This window comes from Mustela lutreola, chromosome 2 (genome assembly GCF_030435805.1).
Source record: "Mustela lutreola isolate mMusLut2 chromosome 2, mMusLut2.pri, whole genome shotgun sequence".
Lineage (NCBI taxonomy): Eukaryota > Metazoa > Chordata > Mammalia > Carnivora > Mustelidae > Mustela > Mustela lutreola.
In genome coordinates this window covers 44,310,340-44,321,829 of record NC_081291.1, presented here as the reverse complement: position 1 = coordinate 44,321,829, position 11,490 = coordinate 44,310,340, and the positions used below count along the sequence as shown (strand labels likewise).

General features: G+C 36.8%; 1 pseudogene; it reads right to left on the bottom strand.

The window, feature by feature from the left end:
* Positions 1 to 5,871: 5,871 nt before the first annotated feature.
* LOC131825795 (rRNA-processing protein FCF1 homolog) lies at positions 5,872 to 8,319 on the bottom strand (annotated as a pseudogene).
* Between the last annotated feature and the right edge of the window lie 3,171 nt (positions 8,320 to 11,490).

Genomic DNA, 11,490 nt, shown 5'->3' with positions numbered 1-11,490 from the left:
TTGATTTCCCTGTTATTTTTTAACTTAAATAAAAATGTGGAATTTTTCCACATTATTATCTATGAATCTGAGAAGTATACTTGACTTACTCAAGGTCCAGTTTTTATTAGCTGAACCATATTTAATTGCCCAAGTTTGGCCATTTTTGACCCATAAAAATGGTAATTTTATATAGTTCAACCAATTAACATCATAAAACAAGATAGAGGGTGACAGGGTGGGTGAGACATGTAATAATACTTGAAGAGCACACAGATTGAGAGCCTTGTATATAAACTGAAGTTCCAGATTTAGCATATACTTGTTCTGCCCACTAACTCTCTGAGCTTTAGAATTCTCAAAAGAAAAATGAGAAGATCCATTTTCTTCATGGTTCTTCACAATCAAACATGATAAAAAAATTCAAAGCATTGTGAACTTAATGACTTCAATCACACATTGTTAATCACACTATGGACAGACACAAGACTTTAACACACCTGATTGTTTCACATTTCACTCCATATTAGTAGTACCTGCAGTCCTTCCTCGTGTAGCTGTGGTTACTTTTTGTCCCACAGAATCTTAGAGATGAAGAGATCACTCTGTTTTTCAAAATTAAAGAAAGAAGAGAAACTATTATTATTATGCCTAGCGCAATGGAAGACATATCAGAAATGCAGTATGCAAACTCACCTCAGCATAAAAAAATTTACTCAGATTATCTCAGCTACATAATCTCCTATGGCCTTCCCAATCTCTTGACCTGTCCAGTTACAACTGAAACCACTGGTCAAGAAAGGCGAAGGACAATCTTCCTATCCCTCTTCCCTAGTCCTTGACTCTGCTGAGAACTTATTTCTTCCAGCAAACCAATCATCTTGTCACCAGTTCTCAGTTCACCCATTCATTCTATTGATTCATTCCTTAAATGTTTCTTGAATTTATAGTATGTGGGATGCAATCTGCTGAATACTGGGGATACAACGACAAGCTAAGGGACAAAGTCTTTTCCCTGAAACATAATGATCCAGACATGAATCAAATAATCATAAAAATATTTAATTACAGTTTAGCTAAACTGATTCAATGGAAAAGTATAAGGTATTGATAATATTGATGACAGGGTCCTCAAACTGGGTATGTGTTTGAAAGAAAGGTGGGGAGGTGGTGGAACCATCAGATTATGGTAAGTATATAAAAAATTAGCCAAGTACAGTTTACCAAAAAAAGCTACATCCATGTCCTAATTTCTAGTACTTATAAATATGACCTTACTTAGGTACAGGGTCTTTATAGATGTAATTACATTAAACATCTTCAGATGAGGGGCAACTGGGTGGCTCAGTTAGTTCAGCCTCAACTCCTGATTTTGTCTCAGGTCATGATCTCATGGTCATGGGATGGAGCCCCATGTTGGGCTCTGTGCTCAGCATGGAGTCTGCTTATCCCTCTCCCTCTGCTCCTTCCCCCAAGTCCCTCTTTCTCTCTCTCTCTCTCTCTCTCAAATAAGTAAATAAAATATTTTATAAAAAGTCTTGAGATGAGGAGATCATCTGGATTACCTGGGTGGACCCTAAATCCAAGGACAAGTGTCCTCATAAGAGAAATACAGAGGGAGATCTGAGACAGAAGAAGAGAGGACACAGACCGAAGATGTAGAAACAAAGTCACCATAGAGGCAGAGATTGGAGTGAGATTGAATGCCAGGCCATTGACAGGAAGCTTTAAGAGACAAAGAATAAATTCTCTCCAAATGGTCACAGAGGAAACATGGTTCTGCTTTCACTGGCAGCTTAACACTTCCAGTACCCTGATTCATGAGGCAATGTATTTCTATTGTTATAAGCCACCAATTTTATGATTGTTTGTTGTGGCAGCCCAGGAAACTAATACAACCTCCTCTCCTAATATCATAGTTTTAAATTCTTACATCCATAAGGGATAATATTTCCTCCCAAGTCAGAATTTCTAATCACAGAATTCCAACTTATACTCAAAATAGTCATGAAAACGTCAGAAATGAGTGTGTGTGTGTGTGTGTGTGTGTGTGTGTGTGTAATCTAGTGAAAGGTAAATGTATATAGGTATTCTAAATACAGTATATATACAGATAATACCCTTGAGGGAATGAGAGATAACCAACCAACTGCTATGGGACTGAGGGACTGAGGGAATGCCTCCTCTGCAGGCACCAAGTCTGGAGGGAACATTAAGACACTTTTTGTGACAAGAACTACAGTGTGCACGAGGCTGCCTTGAATGTGATTTGTAGATGGTTGCTGTATCATGGGGGGGAAAAAAACTAGGAAAACATGTCATTGTTTGTATAAGCCACAGACCTATACAAAAATGATTGTAGAGTGATTAGCAGAATAAAACACAATACATGTCTTTGATGTTCTCTGTAATCTAAGAACCTTGATTCTATGTCATTTAAGATTTAAGTTAGGAAAATATGCATAGCATCTGAGAAAACAAGAGTGAATATTTGGGGGCACAATGTAGATCAGTGGTTTGCAAACTATATTACATAAAGAAAAGCCTGGAGATTTCATTTGTGCGGGAGAGGGGAGGGTGGCAGAGGTTGGGTGATGGACAAGAGTGAATAAGCAGAGCAGCCTACAGACTCTATCTCCTCCTGCTTTATTCACAGCACTTCTACGGTTTTCTCTTTTACATATATTGGCTTCTGTCTTATATTTCTTTTGTGCCATAGGACTCCATCTTCATACTACATCTGAAGGAAAAAAAAAAAAAAAAAAAAAAAAAAAAAAACACAACCCTAGCCTGGATATATTTGCTTGGCTCTAAGTGTTCATCTGCTAAAGCAAAAACTGAATGGCATGGAGCTGAGCCATCTTTCCAATTCTGAGTTTTAAATCATTGTGAAATGAGGAGAGTTCAAACCATATGTTTTCTTTTATGAAATAAGTAGTAGAGGGAAACGTTTTTTTCACTTGGTTAGTTTATTTCTCTACTTCCTGTCAAGATTGAGAACGATTGGTAGATACAGTACACTATAATTTCTGGTTAAAGATGCTCTTGACTTTGAGACAATGTTGTTTAGCTTTCTTGCATCTTACAAAAAGGTTTTCATCAAATTTTGAAATCAGGGTGATATTAACTTTTGACCACAAAAATGGAGGCTAGCCCTAGCAGAAACATTACTGTCATTGGTATGTCACTGTGGACATCTTGATAGCTCTCTTTCCCCCCAAATAAAAGTTCCATTCTTCCTCTTCTAAACAAATTCTCCCTCCTCCAGTATTTCAGGATTATAAGAGAGCGAAAATTAGATTCCCAAAGTGGACATTTAGTTTTTAACATCCTAATTGTTTGAAGGTACATCGGACAATGACCTAATTTTATGTGAGTCTGAAGAGACATTTCCTGCCCAGGCCATGCCTTATGAAATTTCCTACAGATGGCTATATTTCTTGATCAAATAAAAATTTTTGTGAGCTATATCATTCCTTTTGTTGCATATTAAGTAAAACATGCTAGTTCAAGGGAGATGCCCCTCCACCTTCATTGCTTTCACACTCCTATGGGTCCGGATTAAAAAAAAAAAAAATCTACCCAGGTTTTTCTACATAATGTTATTTCAGTATTTCAACTGATAGTGCCATCAATACATCAGGCTGTGTGGCAGTTTCTGACCGAGACTATATCATATTAATCAATCAACTTGTAAAGACATTCAAAGTAAATCCCCCCTTGACAGTCATGAAGTTAAGAGGGAAGGCCAGAGGAAGGAAGCAGCACTTCAAATAACACAAATCAAATGGGTTTAGAAAAAAACACTTTTAGAGGTCACTAGGAAAGGAATGTTACCTGACAGTTCTCTGATTTGGTCAATATTTTGAAAACTACATTTCCTCTTGGGCCAAATTTAGCATAATGTGCCTAGGCTACTGTACACTGAAAATATAATAAGTTAGGTTGGAAAAGGAACCTCTGTTGGCAGTATTTTCTTATGAGATTGAAGCTCCAGAGTGCTGCCTAGTCACTTACTAATTCTGGATAATACTTGAGATTATAAATTATTTAGTAAGAAAACAGATGCATAAACTTGCCATTTGAAGATTTGAGGTTGTGAACAACAGCAACTTAAAAAGAAGAATATAAAGACTTATTTGCTTATTCCTGCTTCATCATGTTAAATAACTTCATTTGGCCTACTCTAAGGCAACTCCACTAGGGAAAACTTTAATTAGAAAGAGTAAAACACCGTCTAATGATCAGAGAACAAACACCTATCAGCATGGAGTTTACTGAGAAGCCCATTTTTCTTACTTAGATGAACAGAGCAATCTTTTACCAACAAGAAAGAAGAAATGAAAGTTCATTTTGCTTGCAATTTTCAACAAAGGAACACTGAGTAATCAAAAAAATAATGCTGACTGAAGCTTTGGAATGGTGATGGGGGGTATGCTCTTTTTTTTTTTTAATATTTTATTTGTTTATTTGACAGAGAGCTAGAGAGAGAGTACAAGTAAGCAGAGCGGCAGGAAGAGGGGGAGAGAGAGAAGCAGGCTCTCCGCTGAGCAGGGAGCCCAATGTGGGGCCCGATCCCAGGACTTCATAACCAGAGCTGAAGGCAGCCGTTTAACCAACTGAGCCACCCGGGCGCCCCGGGTGTATGCGCTTTAAACTTTTTTTTTTTTAAACTTCGGATACTCTGAAATTCATGGTAAACTATAACCATCATCTCTGCAATATCTTCCCCATTATTTTGGAAAATTATAATCTCTTCACCCATCCTCCTCATCCACACACAAGTGGGCACTATAAAGTACTTAGTACATTAGACCAGTAAGTTTCCTTAAACACCATAGTAGTTTAATGTAGTTCTTATGCAGATTTAGCTCACACAGAGAGCACTGACCTAACATTTTTTATTTTTTCTCCATTAAACCCCATCTATTTATTCATTTAGCTATGTATAACTCTCACTATTTCTATTGCATTATATTCCACTGAAAGAACCCACTGTATTTATTTTTTTAATCACCTTTGTGGGACATCTAAGCTGCTTTCAATTCTGTTTGTATAAAACAGTGCTGAGAAGAGCATCCTGTATTTGCCACCATATGGTTCTATGCATGAGTTTTCCTTCGGGCTGTCAGGTTGTGGGGTGGGGAGTAAAACCAGCAGTGATATTGGATTAATGCACACTTAATTTCATTAAATCTGATGGATTGCTCTCCAGAAAGTCTGTGCCAGTTTACATCTCGCCAGCAGAGCCGCAAATGGTTCCATTTTTCACCCATCACCAGAAGCCAAAATTCTCTTACTTTCTAATTTTTGTCAATATGATGGTATAAAAATGTGTCACTCAATTATTTTAATAACCATTTTTTCTAATTACTAAAACCATGGACTCTCTTCATGCATACATTCCCTTTTATTAAATTACATTTTTATTCCTTTTTCTTTATTGTTTAATGTCTCTTGTTGTTATTGTTGGTGATTTCAAAGCACGGTTGATATATTCCACATAGTAATACCTTGTTTTATTTTAGATAGTGAAAATATATTCTTCCAGAGTGTTAATTTTGTCCATGATGTCCTGTGTAGAAAAGAAATCCATAATTTTGATCTGACCTAATCCATAAATACTTCACTTCACCATTTATTATTTTGCTCATTCTTCAAGGTTATCAGTCTTACTTATTTATGTGAGCAATCATCTGATTTATAAAAAGATACAACAAAATTAAGAATCATACAAAATATCTATTTCAAAACAACATCAAAAACTAAGTGTATCTGACCATCCTCAGATCATAACAGGACAAATGGGTAAGTGGAATAATTCATGTTATCCCATATTGAACTGGCAACAGAACAAGCTAGTAAGGGCAGGAGAACTCTATCTTTTAAGAATTAGAACAGAGGGGCTCCAGAATCATCTGATACCTGCTCAATGTTGTACCTCTGGTTAGAAATGTACATGATGAGAACTCCAAGGATCTTCCAGATCCTTCCTTTAAGGTCTTGGTGGCAATGATAACACTTGTGCTGAGTTACCCTCTGTACTAAGCAGTCATCTGCATATGTTCCTGTGTGTGTTCACGAGAGCTATTCAAATCTTGGATCCTTGACAATCCTTAGAGCCACACGATATTTCTGCTGTAATTTCTCAGCTTCAGCCATTATGCAGTCAGTCCTACAAAGGATACCCTTGGCATACAAATGTCATCACTGACTGTACTAACTCAGGTTTGTTTAATGGAAAAGTTGATAAAATTACCTGGATGTGGTCAGGTGGGCTCAGCTCTGTGTTATACGGGAAGAATAAGCAGGATAAGGATGTTGGGGGATGTCTCTTTCCTTGAGTGTACTGAGATTTTTCTTTTCTTTCTTTCTAGGTTTTAAGAGATAAGTGACACCATAAGACGAAACAACATTAGAATAATTGGGATTCCAGAAGAAGAAGAAAGAGAGAGGGGAGCAGAAGGTATACTGGAGAGAATTATTGGGGAGAATTTCCCCAATATGGCAAAGGGAACGAGCATCAAAATTCAGGAGGTTCAGAGAACGCCCCCCAAAATCAATAAGAATAGGCCCACACCCCGTCACCTAATAGTAAAATTTACAAGTCTCAGTGACAAAGAGAAAATCCTGAAAGCAGCCCAGGAAAAGAAGTCTGTAACATACAATGGTAAAAATATTAGATTGGCAGCTGACTTATCCACAGAGACCTGGCAGGCCAGAAAGAGCTGGCATGATATTTTCAGAGCACTAAACCAGAAAAACATGCAGCCAAGAATACTATATCCAGCTAGGCTATCATTGAAAATAGAAGGAGAGATTAAAAGCTTCCAGGACAAACAAAAACTGAAAGAATTTGCAAACACCAAACCAGCTCTACAGGAAATTTTGAAAGGGGTCCTCTAAGCAAAGAGAGAGCCTACAAGTGGTAGATCAGAAAGGAACAGAGACCATATACAGTAACAGTCACCTTACAGGCAATACAATGGCACTAAATACATATCTCTCAATAGTTACCCTGAATGTTAATGGGCTAAATGCCCCTGTCAAAAGACACAGGGTATCAGAATGGATAAAAAAACAAAACCCATCTATATGTTGCCTCCAAGAAACTCATTTTAAGCCCGAAGACACCTCCAGATTTAAACGAAGACACCTCCAGATTTAAAGTGAGGGGGTGGAAAAGAATTTACCATGCTAATGGACATCAGAAGAAAGCAGGAGTGGCAATCCTTATATCAGATCAATTAGATTTTAAGCCAAAAACTATAATAAGAGATGAGGAAGGACACTATATCATACTCAAAGGGTCTGTCCAACAAGAAGATTTAACAATTTTAAATATCTATGCCCCCAACGTGGGAGCAGCCAACTATATAAACCAATTAATAACAAAATCAAAGAAACACATCAACAATAATACAATAATAGTAGGGGACTTTAACACTCCCCTCACTGAAATGGACAGATCATCCAAGCAAAAGATCAGCAAGGAAATAAAGGCCTTAAACGACACACTGGACCAGATGGACATTACAGATATATTCAGAACATTTCATCCCAAAGCAACAGAATACACATTCTTCTCTAGTGCACATGGAACATTCTCCAGAATAGATCACATCCTCGGTCTTAAATCAGGACTCAACCGGTATCAAAAGATTGGGATCATTCCCTGCATATTTTCAGACCACAATGCTCTAAAGCTAGAACTCAACCACAAAAGGAAGTTTGAAAAGAATCCAAATACATGGAGACTAAACAGCATCCTTCTAAAGAATGAATGGGTCAACTGGGAATTTAAAGAAGAATTGAAAAAAATCATGGAAACAAATGATAATGAAAATACAACGGTTCAAAATCTGTGGGACACAACAAAGGCAGTCCTGAGAGGAAAATATATAGCGGTACAAGCCTTTCTCAAGAAACAAGAAAGGTCTCAGGTACACAACCTAACCCTACACTTAAAGGAGCTGGAGAAAGAACAAGAAAGAAACCCTAAGCCCAGCAGGAGAAGAGAAATCATAAAGATCAGAGCAGAAATCAATGAAATAGAAACCAAAAAAACAATAGAACAAATCAACGAAAGTAGGAGCTGGTTCTTTGAAAGAATTAATAAAATTGATAAACCCCTGGCCCGACTTATCAAAAAGAAAAGAGAAAGGACCCAAATAAATAAAATCATGAATGAAAGAGGAGAGATCACAACTAACACCAAAGAAACATAAACTATTATAAGAACATACTATGAGCAACTCTACGGCAATAAATTTGACAATCTGGAAGAAATGGATGTAATCTTTCTTTCTCTGTAAGCCTCTGATGTCAGAGACTAAGCATTTACTCTGTGGCCACATTCCTTCTTGCTTTCTTTTGATTCCCCCTGTTCATGCCACACTCTCATTTCTTAGTCCTTCTTCTTTAAAACAACTTTTTTATTTGGCTTCCGGGACTTGACTTCCTTTAGACTCATTTTAACCATGTCTCTGGCTAATCTTCAGACTCCTTCCTTTATGCTTCATTTTTATTTCTATCTCTCAGCATTCCCTACAGCTCCATTCTCAGTCTTTTTATTTTTTTCCTAACTCTACTCATTGCACAGGAAATTGCATCCATTCTCAATATCTGCGATTAACATACATGCCCAAGAGTCTCAAATTCTGTCTCTAACCAAGACCCTTCCTCTAACTCCATCTAAGTACATGGTACATCTAAGTAAGTCCTCAGTGCATCAAAAATCAGACAGATTTCTACTGGAGAAGCAGAACCAGGAGGACATACACTGCAGCAGTCAGTTGGCTTATGGGATGGTGGGCCCTGATTAAGAAAGTGAGAAATCCGTAGGGCAGTCTGTCAGGAACGGCAGGCTGGAGCTCTCAGACAAGGGCTCAAGTAAATATCCACAGGAGCCAATGACTTCTATCACAGGAAAAAAGTTAAGGTGAGAAAATAAATGTTTGTTCCACAAATTAATTGATGTCTTTTATTCCCTTCCTATGGATTTTTTTTCTTTTTTTTTTAAAGATTTTATTTATTTATTTGACAGACAGATATCAAAAGTAGGCAGAGAGGCAGTCAGAGAGAGAGGAGGAAGCAGTCTCCCCACTGAGCAGAGAGCCCAATGCAGGGCTCGATCCCAGGACCCTGGGATCATGACCTGAGTCAAAGTCAGAGGCTTTATCCCTCTGAGCCACCCAGGAGCCCCTGCTATGGATTTTCTTAACTGGGGAAAGAAACTAACTTACCTGTACAATATTTGCTCTGCACTATATAAATTAAATGTTTTAATTAATATGAAAAGTAGTATCTACTATATATCAAGCACTTACTATGTGCCCAGTACTGTTCCAAGAACTTTAGGTATTATCACTGTCAAGTCTGTGACAGCACTGTGAAGCATATTATCATGATTACCAGTTTTCACTTAAAAAAGCTGAGGCATGGAGAGATAAGCATCTTGCCTAAATTCACAGTTTATAAGTGACAGAGTCTGTATTTAAACCCAGGCACTCTGAGTTTAGTGCTTGTACTAAAATTTATTTACAGTGGGAAGGAACTACAATCTTTGTTTACAGGGATAAAGAAGCTAAGATAATGACACAATAATGACAGTGGGGGAAGTTTAAAACAATCCAGAGCTTCCAATATAGTTACAGGTTGCAAAGGTACACACATTTACCCCTTAAAAACGTGTGAAATTTGCTAAGACAGACATAATTATGCAAATTTTTTGTGGAAATAACTGGTAACAAAAATGACCAAATAAGCATTGATGGGATATATAAATTGCTTGAAACATCTTAGAAAGAATGCTTTTACACACTTGAATATCTTCAGTATTAAAACTAGGGAACCAATAGGTCACATCCAGCCTTTTGCCTAGAGTTTTTTAAATAAATTTTTTAATTGGAACATAGCTACTATTACGTGTTTACATATTGTCATATTGCCTGTGGCTGCTGTCATAGTAGGAGACAAGGTTAAGTAGCTGTAGTAGAGACCATCTGACCTATAAAACTGACAATAACTTTCATTTAGCCCTTTATAGAAAATGTTCGCGGACCAATACATGGAAGAAAGCCCTTAGAAATTATTATTGCAACAATATTGTAAATTATTATTGTAACAACTATTCTGCTTTCTTTCTTGTCCCAGTATCCAGCCGGCTTTGGGGTGAAGACAGAATTTGGTCATGGGGTCATGAGAGCAAAAACATCCCCCCCAAAATACAAGCAGTCATGCCTTCTTACAGGTGCTTATGTTTAGGTAACAAATCTACTCAAAATAATTTAACACAAATTGAAAGGCAAACTTTGAGCTTTTAGAGCCCTCTGGGAATCATCTGTTTGATTCATTAGCTGTTAAACAGATGTCCTCACATTAGAATTTCAGGGTCCATAAAATGTGACCATTAAAGATCAGCTCTCTTCATGTGAGTTTCTGTTAGCTCTTCTCCCCACCCCCTGACCCCTACTTTGTCTCTTTCTTTGCTTGTTTTTGCTCCCCAGGTACTCACTGGTAAAAGTCCCATCAATTTTCTTACTGTTAACCTGCAAAAATTAACACTTCCAGATTCATGTATTTTATGGTTCAGAAACATTTAAAATACACAAATTTCAGATTATTAAAAATAGAATTTCTTGCAAGGTATAATAGGAGGTTATTTAGAGAAAGTCTCTATTTACCTCGTAGTTTCAACATAAGATAGTATAAAATATTATAAAAGTAAATTGGTTCTTGTTGATTTATATTCTTGTTATATGGTAAATACTTCATCAAGAAGTATTGTATAGTATGATTTCATAAATGAAGGGAATTAATGGATATTAAATTATTTATCTGTTTTAAAATATTTTTGTAGTTTAAAAAGCAAAAAAAAATGTCCTCTTCCCCATTTGCATCAGATTTATCCCTTTATTTATCTTATTGCTTTATTTATCTTTATTTGAAACATCTATGGGAAGTCTATATATGAATATACAGTAACTAAACTGGAAATTTCTTCATTCATCAAACATTTTTTCAAAAATTTCAAAGTTATAAACTTTCTGCAAGTGACTGAGGATACAAAAATGGTTCCAAATTTAAATAATATTATCATTAAAAACAGTAATATTTATACCAATAATTATAGGGGCAGCAGTCAAAATATAGGGGCAGCAGTCAAAATTATGTTCAGAGAACTACTTCTGGATTTAAATTTTTTCATTCTTAAAAGGACTGAGAAGTAAAGAATTCAGTAAGAAGAAAAACAGTAAGGGACATCTGTGTGACTCAGTTGGTTAAAGGTCTCCCTTAAGCTCAGGTGATGATCCAGGGGTCCTAGGATCCAGCCAGGCTCCTTGCTCAGCAGGGAGCCTGTTTCTCCCTCTGCCGGCCACTCCCCCTGCTTGGGCAGTCTGACAAATAAATAAATAAAATCTTAAAAAAAAATACAGGGAAATAAAACAAAATTAAAATAAAGAAGAAAACAGGGGTGCCTGGGTGGCTCAGTAGGTTGATCATCTGGCT